Below are 24,965 nucleotides of genomic sequence, written 5' to 3' on the forward strand. Positions count from 1 at the left end.
TGGTGGAGGGAGCCTCTAAAAACCCCCAGTTTGGACCAATTCATGGTGGAGGGAGCCTCTAAAAACCCCAGTTTGGACCAATTCATGGTGGAGGGAGCCTCTAAACAGCCCAGTTTGGACCAATTCATGGTGGAGGGAGCCTCTAAAAACCCCAATTTGGACCAATTCATGGTGGAGGGAGCCTCTAACCAGCCCAGTTTGGACCAATTCATGGTGGAGGGAGCCTCTAACCAGCCCAGTTTGGGCAGATTCATGGTGGAGGGAGCCTCTAAAAACCCCAATTTGGACCAATTCATGGTGGAGGGAGCCTCTAAACAGCCCAGTTTGGGCAAATTCATGGTGGAGGGAGCCTCTAAAAACCCCAGTTTGGACCAATTCATGGTGGAGGGAGCCTCTAAAAAACCCAGTTTGGACCAATTCATGGTGGAGGGAGCCTCTAACCAGCCCAGTTTGGACCAATTCATGGTGGAGGGAGCCTCTAAAAACCCCAGTTTGGACCAATTCATGGTGGAGGGAGCCTCTAAACAGCCCAGTTTGGACCAATTCATGGTGGAGGGAGCCTCTAAAAACCCCAATTTGGACCAATTCATGGTGGAGGGAGCCTCTAACCAGCCCAGTTTGGACCAATTCATGGTGGAGGGAGCCTCTAACCAGCCCAGTTTGGGCAAATTCATGGTGGAGGGAGCCTCTAAAAACCCCAATTTGGACCAATTCATGGTGGAGGGAGCCTCTAAACAGCCCAGTTTGGGCAAATTCATGGTGGAGGGAGCCTCTAAACAGCCCAGTTTGGGCAAATTCATGGTGGAGGGAGCCTCTAAACAGCCCAGTTTGGGCAAATTCATGGTGGAGGGAGCCTCTAAAAACCCCAGTTTGGACCAATTCATGGTGGAGGGAGCCTCTAAAAACCCCAGTTTGGACCAATTCATGGTGGAGGGAGCCTCTAAAAACCCCAGTTTGGACCAATTCATGGTGGAGGGAGCCTCTAAAAACCCCAGTTTGGGCAAATTCATGGTGGAGGGAGCCTCTAACCAGCCCAGTTTGGACCAATTCATGGTGGAGGGAGCCTCTAAAAACCCCAGTTTGGACCAATTCATGGTGGAGGGAGCCTCTAAACAGCCCAGTTTGGACCAATTCATGGTGGAGGGAGCCTCTAACCAGCAGAGTTGGTGGAAATCAGGGTGGAGGGAGCCTCTAACCAGCAGAGTTGTGGGAAAGCAGGGTGGAGGGAGCCTCTAACCAGCAGAGTTGGTGGAAATCAGGGTGGAGGGAGCCTCTAACCAGCAGAGTTGTGGGAAAGCAGGGTGGAGGGAGCCTCTAACCAGCAGAGTTGTGGGAAAGCAGGGTGGAGGGAGCCTCTAACCAGCAGAGTTGTGGGAAAGCAGGGTGGAGGGAGCCTCTAACCAGCAGAGTTGGTGGAAATCAGGGTGGAGGGAGCCTCTAACCAGCAGAGTTGGGGGAAATCAGGGTGGAGGGAGCCTAGTATTAGCAGAATTGTGCAACGCTTATGGTGGATGAGTATGAGGATGCGGAGGAATTGGAGAGGTTGAGTACAGACATGGAGTTTCATGTTGGGGTGCTTTACACAGGTGGGCACAAAAATGAAGGCTCTATCCAGTGGTGGTTCATTTTTATCAAAGTGAGCCGGTCGGCACTCTCAGCTGACAGACGGGTGCGCTTGTCAGTGATGATGCCACCGGCTGCACTGAACACCCTCTCAGATAGGACGCTGGCGGCAGGACAGGACAGCACCTCCAAGGCATATAGGGCAAGTTCAAGCCACAGGTCCAACTTCGACACCCAATACGTGTAGGGCGCAGAGGGGTCGGAGAGGACAGGGCTGTGGTCGGAAAGGTATTCCCGCAACATGCGCCTATACTTCTCACGCCTGGTGACACTAGGACCCTCCGTGGCGGCACTTTGGCGAGGGGGTGCCATCAAGGTGTCCCAGACCTTAGACAGTGTGCCCCTTGTTTGTGTGGACTGGTGAGAACTTGGTTGCCTACTGGAGGAACTGCCCTCCCTGCCGCCAACGTCACATGCTGGAAACATCTCCATCATATTCTGCACCAATTGCCTGTGGCAAGCATTGATGCGATTGGCCCTCCCCTCTACCGGAATAAAAGACGAGATGTTGTTTTTATACCGGGGGTCAAGGATAGCAAAGATCCAGTACTGGTTGTCCTCCATGATTTTGACAATACGCTTGTCGGTTGTAAAGCACCCCAACATGAACTCAGCCATGTCTGCCACAGTGTTAGTTGGCATGACTCCTCTGGCCCCACCGGAAAGTTCAATCTCCATTTCCTCCTCATCCTCCATGTCTACCCATCCGCGCTGCAACAATGGGACGATTCGAAGTTGCCCGGAAGCCTCCTGTATCACCATCACATCATCGGACAACTCTTCTTCCTCCTCCTCCTCCTCCTCCTCCTCCTCCTCCTCCATTAAACGCAGTGAAGCGGACAGATGTGTGGACCTACTCTCCAGCTGTGACGGATCGGATGCTATCCCTAACTCCTCTGTGTGATCTGAGTTATCCCTGATGTCAATCAGGGATTCTCTCAGAACACACAAGAGCGGGATTGTAAGGCTCACCATCGCATCCTCAGAGCTCACCCTCCTTGTGGACTCCTCAAAGACCCGTAGGATGTCACAAAGGTCTCTCATCCATGGCCACTCATGGATGTGAAACTGAGGCAGCTGACTTTGTGGCACCCTAGGATTTTGTAGCTGGTATTCCATCAAAGGTCTCTGCTGCTCAACCACTCTATTCAACATCTGAAACGTTGAGTTCCAGCGTGTGGGGACGTCGCACAAAAGCCGGTGTTGTGGCACATGCAGGCGTTGCTGGAGAGATTTTAAGCTAGCAGCGGCTACTGTCGACTTGCGAAAGTGGGCGCACATGCGCCGCACTTTCACCAGTAGCTCTGGAACATTGGGGTAGCTCTTTAGGAAACGTTGCACCACTAGGTTGAAGACGTGGGCCAGGCATGGAACATGTTGGAGTCCGGCAAGCTCCAGAGCTGCTACCAGGTTCCGGCCGTTATCACAAACGACCATGCCTGGGCCCAGGTGCAGCGGCTCAAACCATATTGCCGTCTCATCGAGGAGGGCATCCCTCACCTCGGAGGCAGTGTGCTGTCTGTCCCCCAAGCTGATCAGCTTCAGCACAGCCTGCTGACGTCTACCAACGCCAGTGCTGCAACGTTTCCAACTCGTAGCTGGGGTCAATCTAACAGCGGAGGAGGAGGCGGTGGCGGAGGAGGAGGCGGTAGAGGAGGAGGAGGAGGGGGGTGTTCTTCTCGTGTCCCTGCCAGGAATGTTAGGCGGGGAGACGAGGTACACCGGGCCAGTTTGGGAAGCAGTCCCAGCCTCAACTACATTCACCCAGTGTGCCGTCAGTGAAATGTAGCGTCCCTGTCCGCATGCACTTGTCCACGCGTCGATGGTCAAGTGGACCTTTGTGCAAAGCGCGGAACTAAGGGCCCGCCTGATGTTGAGTGACACGTGCTGGTGCAAGGCGGGGACGGCACACCGGGAGAAGTAGTGACGGCTAGGGACGGCATAGCGAGGTGCCGCAGTTGCCATCAGGTCCAGGAAGGCGGGAGTTTCAACAAGCCGGAACGCCAACATCTCCTGGGCCAGCAGTTTAGCGATGTTGGCGTTCAAGGCTTGCGCGTGTGGGTGGTTAGCAGTGTATTTCTGCCGCCGCTCCAATGTCTGAGAGATGGTGGGTTGTTGTAAAGAAGCGCCTGATGGTGCCTTTGATGGTGCAGGAGAAGGAGATAAGACAGGAACAGGGGAGGATGAGGGAGAAGTCAACAAAGTGGCGGAGGCAGATGAAGTGGTGTCCTGGCTTGTCCTCTGGAGTGCATCGCCAGCACAGTCAGCAGTGGCAGTGGCAGAGGCAGAGGCAGTGGCAGAGGCAGTGGCAGTGGCATGAACGGCAGGCGGCCTTTGTCCTGCCGTTGCTGCCTGCCACTGATTCCAGTGCTTGGATTCCAAATGACGGCGCATTGAAGTGGTGGACAGGTTGCTCTTCTCAGAGCCCCTAATCAATTTCGAGAGGCAAATTGTGCAGACAACACTATATCTGTCCTCGGCGCATTCCTTGAAAAAACTCCACACCTTCGAGAAACGTGCCCTCGAGGTGGGAGTTTTTCGGGGCTGGGTACGAACTGGAACATCTTGGGAGATTCCGGGTGTGGCCTGGCTTCGCCTAAGCTGCTGACCTCTGCCTCTGCCTCTAGCTACCCTTTTTGGTGCTGCACCTGCCTCAACATCCACACTACTTTCCCCGCTTGACATCCCCCCTGTCCAGGTCGGGTCAGTGTCCTCATCATCCACCACTTCCTCTTCCAACTCCTGTCTCATCTCCTCCTCCCGCACAATGCGCCGGTTAACTGGATGCCCTGACGGCAACTGCGTCACATCATCGTCGATGAGGGTGGGTTGCTGGTCATCCACCACCAAATCGAACGGAGATGGAGGAGACTCTAGTGTTTGAGCATCTGGACACAGATGCTCCTCTGTTAGGTTCGTGGAATCGTGACGTGGAGAGGCAGGTTGAGGGACAATGAAAGGAGCGGAGAACAGCTCTGGGGAGCAGGGACAGTTGGGGTTATTTTTCTGTGAAGCTTGGGAATTTTGGGAGGAAGGAGGACAAGACTGTTGGGTAATAGGAGGAGAGGAGGCAGAGTCTGACTGGCTGCTGGACAATGTGCTGTAAGCGTTCTCTGACAGCCATTGCAAGACCTGTTCCTGGTTCTCGGGCCTACTAAGGTTTGTACCCTGCAGTTTAGTTAATGTGGCAAGCAACCCTGGCACTGTGGAGTGGCGCAATGCTTGCTGCCCCACAGGAGTAGGCACGGGACGCCCTGTGGCTTCACTGCTACCTTGCTCCCCAGAACCATTCCCCCGACCTCGCCCACGGCCTCATCCACGTCCCTTTCCGGGAGCCTTGCGCATTTTGAATTCCCAGTTAGAAATTGGCACTATATACCAGTAGCAAAAATTGTGGGTGCACGTAACCCCAATATATTCTTTGAATTCCCAGTCAGACAATGGCACTATATACCAGTAGCAAAAATTGTGGGTGCACGTAACCCCAATATATTCTTTGAATTACCAGTCAGAAACTGGCACTATATGGCAGTAGCAAGAAATGAGGGTATTTGTAACCCCAATATATTCTTTGAATTCCCAGTCAGACAATGGCACTATATACCAGTAGCAAGAAATGAGGGTATTTATAACCCCAATATATTCTTTGAATTCCCAGTCAGACAATGGCACTATATACCAGTAGCAAGAAATGAGGGTATTTATAACCCCAATATATTCTTTGAATTACCAGTCAGAAACTGGCACTATATGGCAGTAGCAAGAAATGAGGGTATTTGTAACCCCAATATATTCTTTGAATTCCCAGTCAGACAATGGCACTATATACCAGTAGCAAGAAATGAGGGTATTTATAACCCCAATATATTCTTTGAATTACCAGTCAGAAACTGGCACTATATGGCAGTAGCAAGAAATGAGGGTATTTGTAACCCCAATATATTCTTTGAATTCCCAGTCAGACAATGGCACTATATATCAGCCGCAAGAAATGAGGGTATTTATAACCCCAATATATTCTTTGAATTCCCAGTCAGACAATGGCACTATATACCAGTAGCAAAAATTGTGGGTGCACGTAACCCCAATATATTCTTTGAATTCCCAGTCAGACAATGGCACTATATTCCAGTAGCAAGAAATGAGGGTATTTATAACCCCAATATATTCTTTGAATTCCCAGTCAGACAATGGCACTATATACCAGTAGCAAGAAATGAGGGTATTTATAACCCCAATATATTCTTTGAATTACCAGTCAGAAACTGGCACTATATGGCAGTAGCAAGAAATGAAGGTATTTATAACCCCAATATATTCTTTGAATTACCAGTCAGAAACTGGCACTATATGGCAGTAGCAAGAAATGAGGGTATTTGTAACCCCAATATATTCTTTGAATTCCCAGTCAGACAATGGCACTATATACCAGTAGCAAGAAATGAGGGTATTTATAACCCCAATATATTCTTTGAATTCCCAGTCAGACAATGGCACTATATACCAGTAGCAAGAAATGAGGGTATTTATAACCCCAATATATTCTTTGAATTACCAGTCAGAAACTGGCACTATATGGCAGTAGCAAGAAATGAGGGTATTTGTAACCCCAATATATTCTTTGAATTCCCAGTCAGACAATGGCACTATATACCAGTAGCAAAAATTGTGGGTGCACGTAACCCCAATATATTCTTTGAATTACCAGTCAGAAACTGGCACTATATGGCAGTAGCAAGAAATGAGGGTATTTGTAACCCCAATATATTCTTTGAATTCCCAGTCAGACAATGGCACTATATACCAGTAGCAAGAAATGAGGGTATTTGTAACCCCAATATATTCTTTGAATTCCCAGTCAGACAATGGCACTATATACCAGTAGCAAGAAATGAGGGTATTTGTAACCCCAATATATTCTTTGAATTCCCAGTCAGACAATGGCACTATATACCAGTAGCAAAAATTGTGGGTGCACGTAACCCCAATATATTCTTTGAATTACCAGTCAGAAACTGGCACTATATGGCAGTAGCAAGAAATGAGGGTATTTGTAACCCCAATATATTCTTTGAATTCCCAGTCAGACAATGGCACTATATATCAGCCGCAAGAAATGAGGGTATTTATAACCCCAATATATTCTTTGAATTCCCAGTCAGACAATGGCACTATATACCAGTAGCAAAAATTGTGGGTGCACGTAACCCCAATATATTCTTTGAATTCCCAGTCAGACAATGGCACTATATTCCAGTAGCAAGAAATGAGGGTATTTATAACCCCAATATATTCTTTGAATTCCCAGTCAGACAATGGCACTATATACCAGTAGCAAGAAATGAGGGTATTTATAACCCCAATATATTCTTTGAATTACCAGTCAGAAACTGGCACTATATGGCAGTAGCAAGAAATGAAGGTATTTATAACCCCAATATATTCTTTGAATTACCAGTCAGAAACTGGCACTATATGGCAGTAGCAAGAAATGAGGGTATTTGTAACCCCAATATATTCTTTGAATTCCCAGTCAGACAATGGCACTATATACCAGTAGCAAGAAATGAGGGTATTTATAACCCCAATATATTCTTTGAATTCCCAGTCAGACAATGGCACTATATACCAGTAGCAAGAAATGAGGGTATTTATAACCCCAATATATTCTTTGAATTACCAGTCAGAAACTGGCACTATATGGCAGTAGCAAGAAATGAGGGTATTTGTAACCCCAATATATTCTTTGAATTCCCAGTCAGACAATGGCACTATATACCAGTAGCAAAAATTGTGGGTGCACGTAACCCCAATATATTCTTTGAATTACCAGTCAGAAACTGGCACTATATGGCAGTAGCAAGAAATGAGGGTATTTGTAACCCCAATATATTCTTTGAATTCCCAGTCAGACAATGGCACTATATACCAGTAGCAAGAAATGAGGGTATTTGTAACCCCAATATATTCTTTGAATTCCCAGTCAGACAATGGCACTATATACCAGTAGCAAGAAATGAGGGTATTTGTAACCCCAATATATTCTTTGAATTCCCAGTCAGACAATGGCACTATATACCAGTAGCAAGAAATGAGGGTATTTATAACCCCAATATATTCTTTGAATTACCAGTCAGAAACTGGCACTATATGGCAGTAGCAAGAAATGAGGGTATTTGTAACCCCAATATATTCTTTGAATTCCCAGTCAGACAATGGCACTATATACCAGTAGCAAGAAATGAGGGTATTTATAACCCCAATATATTCTTTGAATTCCCAGTCAGACAATGGCACTATATACCAGTAGCAAGAAATGAGGGTATTTATAACCCCAATATATTCTTTGAATTACCAGTCAGAAACTGGCACTATATGGCAGTAGCAAGAAATGAGGGTATTTGTAACCCCAATATATTCTTTGAATTCCCAGTCAGACAATGGCACTATATACCAGTAGCAAGAAATGAGGGTATTTGTAACCCCAATATATTCTTTGAATTCCCAGTCAGACAATGGCACTATATACCAGTAGCAAAAATTGTGGGTGCACGTAACCCCAATATATTCTTTGAATTACCAGTCAGAAACTGGCACTATATGGCAGTAGCAAGAAATGAGGGTATTTGTAACCCCAATATATTCTTTGAATTCCCAGTCAGACAATGGCACTATATACCAGTAGCAAGAAATGAGGGTATTTGTAACCCCAATATATTCTTTGAATTCCCAGTCAGACAATGGCACTATATACCAGTAGCAAAAATTGTGGGTGCACGTAACCCCAATATATTCTTTGAATTACCAGTCAGAAACTGGCACTATATGGCAGTAGCAAGAAATGAGGGTATTTGTAACCCCAATATATTCTTTGAATTCCCAGTCAGACAATGGCACTATATACCAGTAGCAAGAAATGAGGGTATTTATAACCCCAATATATTCTTTGAATTACCAGTCAGAAACTGGCACTATATGGCAGTAGCAAGAAATGAGGGTATTTGTAACCCCAATATATTCTTTGAATTCCCAGTCAGACAATGGCACTATATATCAGCCGCAAGAAATGAGGGTATTTATAACCCCAATATATTCTTTGACTTCCCAGTCAGACAATGGCACTATATACCAGTAGCAAAAATTGTGGGTGCACGTAACCCCAATATATTCTTTGAATTCCCAGTCAGACAATGGCACTATATACCAGTAGCAAGAAATGAGGGTATTTATAACCCCAATATATTCTTTGAATTCCCAGTCAGACAATGGCACTATATACCAGTAGCAAGAAATGAGGGTATTTATAACCCCAATATATTCTTTGAATTACCAGTCAGAAACTGGCACTATATGGCAGTAGCAAGAAATGAAGGTATTTATAACCCCAATATATTCTTTGAATTACCAGTCAGAAACTGGCACTATATGGCAGTAGCAAGAAATGAGGGTATTTGTAACCCCAATATATTCTTTGAATTCCCAGTCAGACAATGGCACTATATACCAGTAGCAAGAAATGAGGGTATTTATAACCCCAATATATTCTTTGAATTCCCAGTCAGACAATGGCACTATATACCAGTAGCAAGAAATGAGGGTATTTATAACCCCAATATATTCTTTGAATTACCAGTCAGAAACTGGCACTATATGGCAGTAGCAAGAAATGAGGGTATTTGTAACCCCAATATATTCTTTGAATTCCCAGTCAGACAATGGCACTATATACCAGTAGCAAAAATTGTGGGTGCACGTAACCCCAATATATTCTTTGAATTACCAGTCAGAAACTGGCACTATATGGCAGTAGCAAGAAATGAGGGTATTTGTAACCCCAATATATTCTTTGAATTCCCAGTCAGACAATGGCACTATATACCAGTAGCAAGAAATGAGGGTATTTGTAACCCCAATATATTCTTTGAATTCCCAGTCAGACAATGGCACTATATACCAGTAGCAAGAAATGAGGGTATTTGTAACCCCAATATATTCTTTGAATTCCCAGTCAGACAATGGCACTATATACCAGTAGCAAGAAATGAGGGTATTTATAACCCCAATATATTCTTTGAATTACCAGTCAGAAACTGGCACTATATGGCAGTAGCAAGAAATGAGGGTATTTGTAACCCCAATATATTCTTTGAATTCCCAGTCAGACAATGGCACTATATACCAGTAGCAAGAAATGAGGGTATTTATAACCCCAATATATTCTTTGAATTCCCAGTCAGACAATGGCACTATATACCAGTAGCAAGAAATGAGGGTATTTATAACCCCAATATATTCTTTGAATTACCAGTCAGAAACTGGCACTATATGGCAGTAGCAAGAAATGAGGGTATTTGTAACCCCAATATATTCTTTGAATTCCCAGTCAGACAATGGCACTATATACCAGTAGCAAGAAATGAGGGTATTTGTAACCCCAATATATTCTTTGAATTCCCAGTCAGACAATGGCACTATATACCAGTAGCAAAAATTGTGGGTGCACGTAACCCCAATATATTCTTTGAATTCCCAGTGAGACAATGGCACTATATACCAGTAGCAAAAATTGTGGGTGCACGTAACCCCAATATATTCTTTGAATTCCCAGTGAGACAATGGCACTATATGGCAGTAGCAAAAATAGTGGGTGTATATAGCCCCAATTCTATTGCTAGGGGACTTGCAGGGTATTTCTGGGGTGAAGGTGGGGGGGCACACCGTTGGAACGGGTATCGGGGGTATATATCGGGTATACGGGAATACACTGTCAGTGTATTCCATTCAGGATCCGCGGAAAGCTGGGTTGCGGTGATTGAGCCCGTCAGTGCCACGTTACACTGACAAGCTTCTCCCTGGAATTTAGCTCTTATAAGAGCTGTTGGTTGTCTTCTCCTTCCTATCCTAGCCTGTCCCTGCCTACCCAGAATCTAACCTCTAGCTAACTGGACGGAAACCTCCGTCCCCGGTGAATTGCAAGCTCAGAATGACGTGAAGCTGGGCGTCGCTGTTCTTTTAAATTAGAGGTCACATGTTTTCGGCAGCCAATGGGTTTTGCCTACTTTTTTCAACGTCACCGGTGTCGTAGTTCCTGTCCCACCTACCCTGCGCTGTTATTGGAGCAAAAAAGGCGCCAAGGAAGGTGGGAGGGGAATCGAGTAATGGCGCACTTTACCACGCGGTGTTCGATTCGAACATGCCGAACAGCCTAATATCCGATCGAACATGAGTTCGATAGAACACTGTTCGCTCATCTCTAGTTGCAATTTGAGTCCCCCTTGTAGGACAAGGAGCAGAAAGTGTCCAAAATAATAACTGTGGTTTAAGGCGTTTACACCAGGTTTTTTGGGGGGTACAAATTGTATCAGAGTTTTGGCACAAAATCAATATTAAATCTGCCCTTATCTGTTCTGTATATTCGCTCATCACTCTTATTAGCCATGCAGTATGCTCCGATGCTTCCAACAGTGGTGGCTGCAGGCAGCTATCATGTTGTCTTAACATAGAAACATATGAGATTGACAGCAGAAAAAATCCACATGGTCCATCTCATCTGCCCTTTCTCTATATTCACATGATGTGAAAATCGGCTGTCTGATGGACATTTCTTTACCGGCTGATGTTCACTAGACCGATATCGTGATGGTCTGCTGTAAAGACCATCAAAACATAGGTCATGCTGTATTTTTGTCCTTTTGTCCTTGTCTCTCATACATTAAAGTCTATGAAGGGATCCTTGAAAAAACATTATTTGCATTTTATTTTAGGATAGTCATGTGTTTATCCCAGGCATGCTTAATTCACTTACTGTAGAAACAGTCTTGCCTAATAGTTTAGTAGTGGAAGAACATTGAATCCACTGCAAGCTGCAGCATACAAACACATTTCTATACACACACAGGGTAGTGTTGTTTTATGCGTCATCATTTGAGTGTGGAGCTTACTATAGTCTACATAAAATACAGCTTTCTGGATTTGCTGCTATTAAACTCTGGGTAAGGTTAGTAATTCACCTTTTTACCTATTATCTATACTATAGATGTATAACTTAACATGGTGCTTGCGTTCTCCTGGAGAGACTCCGCTCTTGTTTAAAGCCAACTATAATAGCACAATCCATTTTACATGGTTATGTTTTCAAGGCTAATACAGGAATTTGTGGCTATTCTCTGTAAGTAGTCAATTTCCCTGAAAAAGAAGTATTTTCCTTCAATGTCCTTCCTGAAGGTGCTCTGTAAATTTATAAAGCCCATAGGGGCTCCTTTTGAACTTGTTAAGAATTGTTATAAGACGGAAAAAATAGGGCAAAAAAGAAGACTTTTATCCCAATAAAAATATCAATGTGCCATTGTTCTCCAGTTGTTATAACTTTCAAATAGTGACTCCTAGAAAACTATTCTTAGCTGTGACAACTCCTTTGTGGATTCTTATAGCAAAAAAAAGCTTTAATCCAAGTATTAGATGTCATCTGAAGACACTTTTGACGAAAAACTTACTAGAATGATTTGATGTTTGAAACATGCAGTGTACAATGGCTATGATAAAATCTGAAACTTACATTACTGTCAAAACCATTGTATAGGCTAACATAATCTAACTTCATTGTAGTGTCAAAATGAGATAGCTGACTATTCTAAGAAGATTTCTAGAGTATGCTGTATGTTCTTTATCTTTGTGAACAAATGGAACGATCAGATGTTTGTGTTCCTGTGCAGATAAATATTTAAAGGAGTTCATGAAAAAAAAGTTTTTCTGATAACTTACTAGGTAATTCTGTGTTCACTATCAGCAGAAATATTGGAAAGGGTGAATTGGTGAAACAAAACAATATTCAATTTGCTTCATGTATATGTCATAAACCCTTTAAGGACACAGTCTAGATTGAGCCTTAAAGGGTTGTCAGGAAAAACTGTTAAATTACTGGAGGCTAGGAAAGTTGAAAAATAAAAAAACATAATCGCCGTGGCACCCTGGGGCTTGTTCCGGCAGAAGTCCTCACCGCAATCAGCAGCCTCAGTGGCCTAAACAAAGGACCCCAGATGTCACAGGTGACATGTGAGTGACAGTCTGGGTCCTTTCTTTAGGCCCCGATTGACCTCTGTGGTCACATACAGGGAGGACTTCTGCTCGAACAAGCCTTGGGGAGCCGTGGGACTGGGCAGCGGCCAGGGACATCGGAGTGTTAGGGACAGGTGAGTATGTTTTTTTATTTTTTACCTTCCCCGACCTCCAGGAAAAAAAAAATGTTTTTCCTGAACACCCCTTTAAAACTCAGTCCTTAATTTCATATCTGACATGTCACTTTATGCAAGAATAACTTTGCAATGCATTTATTCAACTGATTCTGACAATCACATTCTTAGAACCCAATATACACATTACATTGGCAGTTAATTTAACTGTTTATGTTTCTGTTTATTAAATATAATCACAATTTACTAAACATTTTCAAAACCTTGGAATGTTTAAAATATCAATTATTCTGATTGTAAGACAGATCATTATACCACCCATGTTAATTAATAATTAACATTTACCACATATGTACTTCATATTGGTATAATTTTTTTACCCCTTTAGGATGTGGTCTGTGTTGGACTTCAGAATGGTATGACTGTTATGAATCTCAGTGTGTAGTCTCTTCACTGCAGCACTGTTTGCTACTGTTGCCTTTAAATTAGCCATGGTGGCATATCAAGCTTCCACTGACTCTGCAGTTAATCATAGTTTTGAGGTGTTGAACTAAACAGCAGCTGAGGAGGGATATTTAAAATCTGTTCTGAACTCTGCAAATGCCTGCTATTAGTTAATTGTGACAAGTTAAGGTCCTGATCATATCTAGTTAAGCTAATGGATCATAAATGTCCCTTTTGCTGAATTCCTGACCTTGACTTGTTTACTGGATATGTCCTTGTTTACTAATTTTGGCTTTGACTATCGGACTGACCTCGTCTTCTGGGGATCCAAATCCAGCTTAATACCAACCAGCTTCATGGGGGGCTCTGGTGAAAACGTTTGGGTATATGAGGGATTGTTTTTTTAGATGGTGCCATTTTAGGGTAGGCTTTGACTGATGTTTATGAGAGGACTATGTGTACAAAAATGTAATTTCATAATTTTTTGGGGGGTGGGGTTTAGATTTTAGTATTTTTACAAAATAAAGTCCTATAAAAAAAAAACTGCAAAAGGGAACCATATTCTTTTTTGGTTAACAAAGCTATGTTAGAGATTTTTAAATTGCTTTTTCTACTTTTTTGGGGGGGTGGGGGAGAAGGAAGATACCCAAAACCAACAATTTTCACACTGCAATTTTATTAGAATTCACTTTAAAAAATTAAAAGAAAATGAAAATGTAATATATTTTTTGTTTACTCTTTATGTGTATAAATTTGTAACAAACTTTTTAATTACAGACTATTAATTCCTTTGAAACTCCACAAGGGAACAATATACCAACACATTGGTATTTCACAAAGCTTATTGGCTTAAATTGAAACCTTACAGAGGCTATTAAAATGGTTGAAATGAATAGCCTGTCCGTAGAATAGGCCATCAATAATAGACTGATAAGACTCAGACTTTCAGCAATCTCACCAATCATCTGTTTGAATCTGACATAGCTCTCGGGTGAGCACTGCTACCTCTTTAATATTTACATAGGTTAGCTAAGGGCAGGTTCGCACCTGCATCCGGTCTCCTCTTTGCAGGTTTATGTTTCCTGCCCGAGAAACTGGACAGGAGACAGAAACGAGCAGTCACTTTTCAGACCCATTAATTTGAATGGGTTTGCAAAATGTCCGCCTGTGAGCACCTGTGAGCGTTTTGTAGTCTCTGCGACGAAACCGTTTTTTTTTTTTTTTTTTAACCGGACACAAAGTTGGACATGCAGGACTTTTTGTCCGTTTAAAAAAAAAAAAAGATTTCGCCGTGGAGACCACAAAACGCTCACAGGTGCTCACAGGAGGACATGGTCTGACAGGTTTCTGTCTCCTGTCGGCAGAAGATGGAAACCTGAAAGCGGAGACCGGGCGCAGGTGTGAGCCCACCCTTACTGGTCTGTACAGCACATACAATACTTATCAGGGTGGCTGTGTTTGGCATTGCAGTTTTGTCCCATTCTATTGCTAAGAGACAAACCTAATATTGATAGACTAGCATTAGGATAAGCCTTAAGTTTTAAAAACCTGAACAATCTCTTTTTTTAAAATCAAATGCAGATTTGTTTGACAATATTTACCATTACGAAAGCATACATTGGACCACATTTGTGACTTGATTTTTGATAAGCTTACGTTTTCCTGCTTTTGCCATATATTGGACTAGGTGCCTTTCAGATCCATTCTCCATCAAATACCCAGTGCCTATCAACCTAGAAAAGAGCAAAATGGTTTTCTAATTAGATGAATCACAAAATGAGCTTCTTGTTCCTAACAATGTATCCATACTTTCTTGGACTACTGGGATGTCTACGTGCCAATACCAGCGAGCATGTACTGCATCATATCCCATGAGTCTTCATCTGAAATTTACCTGACTAGTTTTAGATAATGAACACTGAAGCAAGTACCCATTACAAAACTGACACCAGAAATGCATTGTAATTGTAATCTTACAATGTGTAGGCAATCACCATGGAAACTGTGTAGAGAAAAGATATTATCTACTATAGGCACCTGATAACACTTGCTATTTACCTTGTAGAAAACTTTACTGTACATTTTCCAGAGAATAAAAATGAGTCATCAGTTTTCAAAGGTTAAAATGCATGAACAATCATAAGCAAAACTCTATAAGGTTAAGGCCTCATGTAGCAAAATGCAGCAAAAAACGTGGCGGAAACAAATTGCTTTTTTTTTTTCTGCAGTGTTTTTGCATAGTTTTCCTCTGCAGACTTTCTTCCCCTATTATACCTATACAGAAAAATTTGCAGGTTTACTTAACATGCTTTGATTTATCATATACACGATCGTTTTTCAAAACACAGCTTTTCCAATGCAGATTTTCTTCTGCAATGTGTGCAAGGGATTAGCCAGAATCCCAAGCATATTCATTTGCTATCAAAACATTACAGAGCACATTACAATGATAATGTAGATTTGGAAAAAAGCCAACATTGAAGTCTTATGCAACTAAGGCAGTTAGTACAATGGCGACAGGAGTTCAGCTCCATGGAGCACTACTCTTGTCACTCAGACCCCTACCATTCTATGTCTGTACTTGTGCAGTGAGAGTTGATCCTTCCACTGCTATAATATCACCCATTCTGCTGGATCAGCAAGAGCAGTGCTCACAGGGCTAAAGACCCTCCTCCAGTGCACCAACTTATTAGAATAAGGCTTCACAGTTACTCTCCTCCAAATCTACTAAAGGATATGCATAACAAAAATATGCATATGCAAGGGGCAACATGGTGGCTCAGTGGTTAATACAGCAGCCTTGCAGCACTAGATTCCTGGGTTTGAATTCCGCCAGGAACAACATCTGCAAGGAGTTTGTATGTTCTCCCTGTGTTTGTGTGGATTTCCTCCCATTCAACAAAGACATACTGATAGGGAAAAAAATGTACATTGTGATCCCTGTATGGGGCTCACAATCTACATTAAAAAAAAAAATGCAAATAACGCAGTGATGGCAGCTGAATATGCTTGAAGAGGTGGCAGAGTATCTGTAAAATATAAATATACACTATAACTATAGAGAAGTATTCAGTAAATGATCTTCAACTATGTGAGGAAGCCGCCCTTATCCAGATCACGTATTGTGCGACAGATTTTTAGTTCAGCCATATACAGTATTATATGTCAGGAATGTTGCTGTTTAAGGTTGCCATATCATCATAGGGACGATTCCTGTTAGGAAGTTTTGTTGCTTCTTTAAGGTTGCCATGAGAATATAGGGAAGCTTCCTGTCCTAGACCTTCAGGGTCTGAGCAGGGCTTTATAAACCCTTCCTTTCTGCACTAGGATTGCAGGTAATCCCCGTTGTACTCCAGTTAGTTTGCTGACCTTGCTTTGACCACATCTATTCTGACCTTTGGCTTACGTTTCACATCTATTCCTTGTCTTATAATTGGGTTCTGGCGTTCCTGTTTCGATTTGACTATTAGCCTTGTTTTCCGGACCCGTCTTCGTCTCCTGATTTGGTTCCCCGTTGCCCTCTCCAGCTGCTGGATTAGAGGTGAACTCCACAGACATAATGGAAGAAGCCAAGGAGGAAACCACGGTTACAAGCTAATTTTTAAAAAGGGAGACTGTAATTTTCCAAAATGTATATTAACAAGCCACAAAGCCTCTGGGGGAATGGCCTTTGTATAGATGAGACAAACTGCAGCTTTTTTGTAAGTCACATCAGTTCTATGCAAAGGAAAGAATATTGTACCAGCCTGAACAGTATTCATTTGCAAGGTTTACATAGGAAAACACATCTGCATTGTGCAAAGAGTGCCAAATGTGTGAATTTTTATTTTTATTATATATTTTTTTTTTATGATATACAGTTAGAATGGCTTGTAAAAGTATTCATACCCCTTGAACTTTTTTACATTTTGTCACCTTACAACCATAAACGTAAATGTATTTTATTGACATTTTAAGTGATAGACCAACTTAAAGTAGCAGATAATTGTGAAGTTGAAGGAAAATGATACATGGTTTTCATAATTTTAATCAAATAAAAATCTGACAAGTGTACTGTACAAAAGCATTCAGCCCCAGTATATCTATACTTTGTAGAGCCACCTTTCACTGTAATTCCAGCTGCAAGTCTTTTGGGGTATGTTTGTGCCAGCTTTGTTCATCTAGAGATGAGCTTAGCCAGATTGGATGGAGAGCGTCTGTGAACAGCAATTTTCATGTCTTTCCACAGATGCTCAATGGGATTTAGGTCTGGACTTTGACTGGGCCATTCTAAGACATGAATATTATTCCACTGTAGTGCTGGCTGTATGTTTAGGGTCATTGTCTTGCTGGAATGTGAATCTTCTTCCCAATCTCAAGTGTTTTGCAACCTCCAACAATTTTTCTTACAGGATTGCCCTGTTTTTAGCTCCATCTCCCCATCACCTCTGACCAGCTTCCCTGTCCCTGCTGAAGAAGCCTCCCCGCAGCATGATGCTGTCACCGCCATGTTTCACTGTGAGGATGGTGTGTTCAGGATGATGAGCAGTGTTACTTTTCCACCAACAATGGTTTTCTTCTTGCCACTCTTCCATAAAGTGCAGATTTGTGGAGTGCATGACTTATGGTTATCCTATGCACAGATTTTTCCACCTGCAGCTCCTCTAGAGTGACCCTGGGCCTCTTGGCTGCTTCTATGACCAGCACTCTCCTCGATTGATCTGTCTGTTTAGGTGGTCAGCCATGTCTTAGTAGGTTTATAGTTGTAGAATACTTTTTCTACTTTTTGGGTGAAGAATTTAAAAGTTCTCCCTGGAATGTTCAAAGCTTAGGATATGTTTTTATCATCTAATCCTGCTTTAAAATTCTCCACAACTTAATCTCTGACCTGTCTGGTGAGTTCCTTGGTCTTGATGATGCTGTTTGTTCATTAGTGTTCTCTCACAAACTACTGAAGCCTTCACAGAACAGGTGTATTTATACTGAGACTAAATTACACACAGATTGACTCTATTCAATAAATAAGTGACTTCTGAAAGCTATTGATTGCACTGGATTTTATTTTGGGGTTATCATAGTACAGGGGGCTGAATACTTTTGTACATTATACCTTTCTGAATTTTTTTAATTAAAATTTTGCAAACCATGAATCATTTTCGTACCACTTCACTACTATGTGCTACTTTGTGTTGGTCTATCATTTAAAATCTCAATAAAATACATTTAAGTATGAATATTTTTGCAAGCCACAGTAAGTATGAGAAATACACTGTATTTTATATAGAGGCATAAGATAAGATGAAGCACAAAAGTTCTATTTGCATAATGTATGGAATGGAAACGACTGCACTTATACAACTATATGTGTTATCAATAGCTGCTAAAGAGCATTAGAAATGTGCCAGTGTTCACATATTTATTCTTGGCTGAACTTACATGTTTGTTTCAAAATCAATAAAGTAATAATTCACTGACAGACTGTCTGGAAGTGGCTGTTATGCCAGTGCTTCTTTCATCTACCTTCAGAAGGTAGTAAGCGCTCTCATACAAATTAATGATGTGTGGTATTGGTAGGAAGTCGGTGAGGTTCCCTGTGTCCCACACTTTCATTGAAGTGGATGGACAGAAAAATTTATATACCGTATTTTACGGACTATAAGGCGCACTGGACTATAAGCCGCATTGCCCATGAGCGCCTTATAGTCCGTCTCGGTTCATATATAAGGCGCACCGGACTATAAGCCGCAGTCCGGTGCGCATTATATGTTATTGAAAGCGGCGGCAGGCAGACTTTGCCAGCGGCCGCTTAACCCCCCGCGTGCCAGCCGCTTCTATTGGAAGTGCTCGGCAGGCAAGGAGGGGCTCTATCAGCAAAATCATGCTGATAGAGCCCAACCGTAAAAGTTAGATTAAACTACCCCCCCCCCCCCCCCCCCGTTTTAAAATAAAAGCCTGAAACAGAATGTGAAACTTACCGAGCGGTGCAGGGTGGGCGGGCATTCAGGCCTCCTCTTCCTCCGATGTTCCGTCCTCCTCCTCCGCCGCTCGCTAACTGATAATGGCCTGGGCGCATGCGTAGCCGTAGTAGAAGCATTATGATATTGCGCATGCGCCCCGGCCATTATCAGCGAGCACCGGAGGAGAAGGACGGAACATCGGAGGAAGAGGAGGCCTGAATACCCGCCCGCCCGCCCTGCACCGCTGGGTAAGTTTCACGTTCTGTTTCAGGCCGGCGTGACAGCAGGGCTGCCGGACACTTCCCATTCATTTCTATAGGAGCCGGAATGCGAGCGCTCCCCATAGAAATGAATGGACTGCTTTTTTCCATTCATTTCTATGGGGAGCGCTCGCATGCCGGCTCCCATAGAAATGAATGGGAAGTGTCTGTCCATTCATTTCTATGGGGAGAGCTCGCATGCCGGCTCCCATAGAAATGAATAGGAAGTGTCCAGCAGCCCTGCTGTAACGCCGGCGTGTACGGCTGTGATTACACGCCGGCGTTCTGTAGTGTGAATGCACCCTTACGGTGCCTTTTATGTATGTATGGAAGCGGCACGCAGACTTTGCCGCCGCTTCCATCCATATATAAGCCGCACCGGACTATAAGCCGCACTTACGATTTCTGAGGAAATCGTAGGTTTTTATGTGCGCCTTATAGTCCGGAAAATACGGTAGATTGTAAGCCCTTGCGGGCAGGGCCCTTTACCCCACTGTGCCAGTCGGTCATTGTTAGTATTATATCTACCTGTATATTTTGTGTACTGTATGTAACCTCCAAATGTAAAGCACCATGGAATTAATGGTGCTATATAAATAAACAATAATAATAATTTATATGAGCTGCATTGCAATGCTTCTTCAGATCAGTCTAATATTTACACCAGAGCAGTCAAAGGTATTATCACGTTTATACATTTTGCCTACAATGTATATATTCTTCTGCACAGTCCTGTCATATTAATGTAACCACCGCCTACTTTTGACATCAACGTTAAATAACCAATCGCAGAAGGCACGTGTCATCAGCCATCTGGGTGCACTCATTATTGTGGGAGACACGATGGATCAACACAAGCATACATCTATCCTTGCCGACCATGTTAACCCCTACATGCAAAATGTTTTTCTTCAGGATGATGGCATCTGCCAGCAGGACAATGCGACGTGTCATAAAGCTCACAGTGTACATGCGTGGTTCAAGGAGCACCAGGATGAGTTTATCGTACTCCCTTGGCCAGAGAATTCCCTGGACTTGAACCCAATCAAGAATCTGTGGGACCACCTCGATCAGGTTGGTCGCACCATGGATGCTCAACCACGTAACCTAGCACAGCTGACCATGGCGCTGGAGTTGGCATGGCTCATCATCACAACACCCCCTCTATTCCTGCACTTCACGCAGTGGTCCGCTCTGCGAAAGATGGTTATTCTGGATTTTGACAGGTGGTCACATTAATGTGACTGGACTGTGTACAGTATATAGCTAGGTGTTATTGGCATATATGCCTCTATTTATGGTTGCAGTCGGGCACCACTGTTGAATAGGTTCCCTGTTGAACCTAGTTATAGCCATGAAAATTGCATTAGAACCCTTGAAGCATTATGGGTAACATTTCCTATTTCTGGAACTTTATCTTTTGACTTTGTATTAATGCAGTTGCTTCTTGCCCATTTAGATACATTTTTATGTGTTTGTTAATATTACTAGTGTGATATTGGTTTCTATGTGCACGGTGGGCTATTCACTTTGCCTACTAACCTACCTTGCACCACAGTTTCAGCGTATAAATCACAATTTTTAATAAATCATCCAGGGGAATCTCAGATATCAGTGTACGTGCTCCAAGCAAGTAAGGGGGCACCAAGGACTTTCTAAATATGTGTAATAAATTGTTTAATAAACGGTGTTAATAAAAGTTATATTTTCTTTCCTGCATATCTGTCTCACTAACATAGTAGGTTTTTGATTGTTTTTTTAAAGAATTTTTGTATGTGACTATATACCTTGTCTCAAAATTGTTAGTATTATATCTACCTGTATATTTTGTGTACTGTATGTAACCTCCAAATGTAAAGCACCATGGAATTAATGGTGCTATATAAATAAACAATAATAATAATTTATATGAGCTGCATTGCAATGCTTCTTCAGATCAGTCTAATATTTACACCAGAGCAGTCAAAGGTATTATCACGTTTATACATTTTGCCTACAATGTATATATTCTTCTGCACAGTCCTGTCATATTAATGTAACCACCGCCTACTTTTGACAACCGCTCCAAATTGTTTGTGCTTTGTGACTGCTGTGCTACATCAAATTGTATTTTGGTGCTGGGTACTGGGTATCCTTTAATGTGGAAAAACAGTAATTCTGTTGTGTTAAAGATTTTCCACTTCATTTAATAAGCGGCTGCTTGGAGACACCTATTATATTCATGTAAATATTTACTGCCAAGTCAGTTGTGGAAATGACTTGGTTCCAGGATAATATTAGTAAAGTGTAATAGACAACTATCACTTGTGGCTTGTTAAATAACATCAAGTGCTGGCTGACTATGAATCAATATTTGGATATTAGAACTGAGTGATTGTTCAAGCAGACTTCTGGTCTTAGTTACCATTCTCCCTATTATTGCTACCCACTTCTTTTTTTCGTGTTTATGTTATATATTATCTATTTTATTTAACCCTTAAGAACTCAGTGGTTCTCTGTTTCATTTTGATTCTTCCCATTGTCTAAAAGCTATAACGCTTTTATTTTTCCTGGCATATATTTTATGGTTATTTTATTTTATTTTTTTTTTTGCAAGACATATTATGCTTCAAAATGGCACCAGGTAATATTTTGCACAATGTACTGTGAAACTGGAAAAATAAATCACAATAGTGTGGTACTGGAAAAAAAAATACAGTTTTGCCCTTTTCTTATGGGTTTCCATTTTCACCACATGGTAGACATGACATGTTAATTCCAAATTGTTTTATTACACGCTGCCTATAGTAGTGACACCGCCTTTGTGTAGTCTGCCACAATGACAAATGTGTTTAACGTTCATGGTTACAAAGGGTGTATTGTGCATTGCATTGATGCAGTGGTGCAGGTAATCACAAAGTCAGTGCTCTGGAAATCTCTAGAAGCTGGATTGTGCATTGGTTCTTCATAGATGGAACTGTGTTGCACCTAAGAGTTGTATGGCAAGAGAAGTTGAGTGTTACTGTTCCAACCCATTACCATGAGATTTTGCCCAGATCACCCAGGGAAGAAGAAGGCCCATTATTTAAGGTTCCATTCTTGGGAGAGTAGTCAGAGAGCCTGTTTGCAAGGTAGTAGCTTGCTGCTAGAAGGTCAGCTTAAGGTGCAACCAGCATGAGAAGACTGTATAGCTTGAGGGAAAAGGAATCTCTGTACCAAGAAAGTCAACCAGTTCTTGGAACTGGGGCATCACCAACACCTTACGCTTGGCTTTCCTGTAGGCAGGCATTGCTGCTGCTAAGGCCTAGAGATGTATTTGCTGGTTCCACTGTTACAATGTCCTACTAGTCTACTTCTTTTGTCATCTTGTTCGCTGTATTAAGAATAATGACAAAGTAAACAAGTTTGCAGAAAAGACCTTAGTTTCTAAAGTACGAGATCCTTCTTCTGCCAGTGGGAACCTCCTGGAAGCTGGTGGTATCTCTGTGAGTGCCAACCAGATAAGTGGTACATCAGCCATAGCCAAATAAGGGCCATATTGCCACTGTCCCCAAATGCTGGTTGCAAACCACTCAGTCAATTACATGGCTCCTCCTTTGAAACCCCTGCTGCACGCTGAGATTATTTAAAATTGACACTTCTGTCTGAGGCACTACTACTACCATGTTAGTACATATTCCAAGTTTCTTTGCACTGGAAAAACCCATAAGACTTGCGTACCACCTTCTCTGTCCTCCCATTCCACCCATACACATGAGCAGTCTATTCAGCTGAGCTGTGTATGTATTCTTATCTGGGGGAGAGAAGAAAGGTGTTAACAGTCTACTCATTTCTTATCTTCCCCAACATCAACCATCAGAAGAGAGGCCTTCATACACATTAGATAATTGGCCACATTTGTTGAAATAAGTAGATTAATTCAATACACATTTATTGAGTATTGACCATTGGCACAGTCCTGAGTACAGAGTGTGGTGTATAACTGATAATCAACATCTTTTATCATGTGTAAAAGATGCAATCACCTGAGTAGAGAGCATTTGCTCACTAGACAGCTGATCAGCTTCAGTATTAGACAGGGTTATTATGGACAATGAACTTTCCCAGGAGCACGAGTTGATGATAATAGCTCTGAATATAAGGCAGTCTAATAGGACTTTTAGATATGCTTCATTATATACCTATATCAAATTTCTGCTCTTGCAGGTATGGGTGCTAGGGATATTCTATTCCAAACCTGTTCGCTTATCCCTAGTTTTCAGCTCTTTTTACATATTTTGGACTACTGTTGCACTCAGGATATTCAGGATATAAGTAGTTACCCTCCATTTTTTCTACTCGGTCTTAGCCTAAATCATATCTCTGCTTTTGCAACCAGACTTGAAGCATCCCTACATGCAATCAAAATTATTAAAATATGACTACAGGAAATTCATAGAAGAATTTAAAGCAGGAAACATAGATGTGTTGCATCAGGCTCTGTTAGATTCAAAGTACATTCAGCTGCCAACACATCACATAAAACATTGTCAACTCCATACAGCAGATTGAGAACATGAAGCTGTCAAATGTCTTCAAGACACATTGTTACATATAAGTAATGCCAACATCAAAGAAGGTGTCTTTGTTGTTTCCAAAATAGATGATGAAGAATGACTAGTTTGACAATTTCCTGGAGGAGACACAGAGTGTCGCCTGGTGGGACTTCATTATTGAGAAGTTTCTTGGAATATAAAACCTCCAAATTTTTATTGAACATTTCACTTTCGGCACTGATGAGCACAGTGAGAGGAACATCAGGAAATATCAAGATGAATGGTAATCTATTTCACATAATTGCTGTCACTAAAGTATGTTTCCAAGTAGCTATAATCATGACATCTTCAATTGTTTCATCTCTGGCACTGATGAAAATTGACTGTTGAGTAAATTAAGATCACTGTTATCATTGACTATAAAATTAAATATAAATATTATTGCCTGACAATTTAGCCATAAGACATATGTCTAGTGATGTGTGTACAGTAATTGCAGATTTCTCAAAACATCAATTGCTGGTACTTCCGGTCTGTGGGCAGTGTCTCTAGCCTGCGCACAGTGATGAAGAAACAGGGAGCCATCTCCCAGATCGGAAGCTAGGTGAGTAAGTGATGCGACTGGAAGGAAGGTGAGCTTATTTAGTTACTTGAGAAGGGCTAGCAGTAGACAGCATAGCATAGCGTAGTTTAGCTAGGGAGACAGGGAGGAGGGCATAACACAGTGAGAGAAGGGGTTGCAGTGACAGGGAGGTAGCGTGGAAGGTACATAGGAAATTACTTAGTAGGAAGGTAGACATGCAAACAAATGCAGAGCTTACTACAGATGCCAAGAAATCACTCAAAACACGCTAACAGTATATGGGTGCACTTGTAATTCATTAATCACACTAACAAACCTTTAAAAAAAAAATTTTTTGCCCGGAAAACTCCTTTAGGCTGAGGCCCCACATTGCGGAAATGCAGCTCTTTTTGTTGCAGATTTTGTTGTATTTTTTT

The 24,965-nt window shown here is 42.3% G+C and overlaps 1 protein-coding gene across 3 annotated transcripts in view; it reads right to left on the reverse strand.

Annotated features, from left to right (window-relative positions):
- HTR1E (5-hydroxytryptamine receptor 1E) overlaps positions 1-24,965 on the reverse strand; it is a 106,862-nt gene that overhangs the window by 16,034 nt on the left and 65,863 nt on the right. For 2 of the 3 annotated variants that reach the window (XM_075268264.1, XM_075268262.1), the window contains exon 2: positions 14,913-14,989. The exons of the other annotated variant lie outside the window; for it this stretch is intronic. The gene's annotated coding sequence lies outside the window, so the exon portion shown is untranslated. The remainder of the gene's footprint in view (positions 1-14,912; positions 14,990-24,965) is intronic. 3 annotated transcript variants of the gene reach the window in all.

Source organism: Leptodactylus fuscus, chromosome 3 (assembly GCF_031893055.1).
Source record: "Leptodactylus fuscus isolate aLepFus1 chromosome 3, aLepFus1.hap2, whole genome shotgun sequence".
Classification (NCBI taxonomy): domain Eukaryota; kingdom Metazoa; phylum Chordata; class Amphibia; order Anura; family Leptodactylidae; genus Leptodactylus; species Leptodactylus fuscus.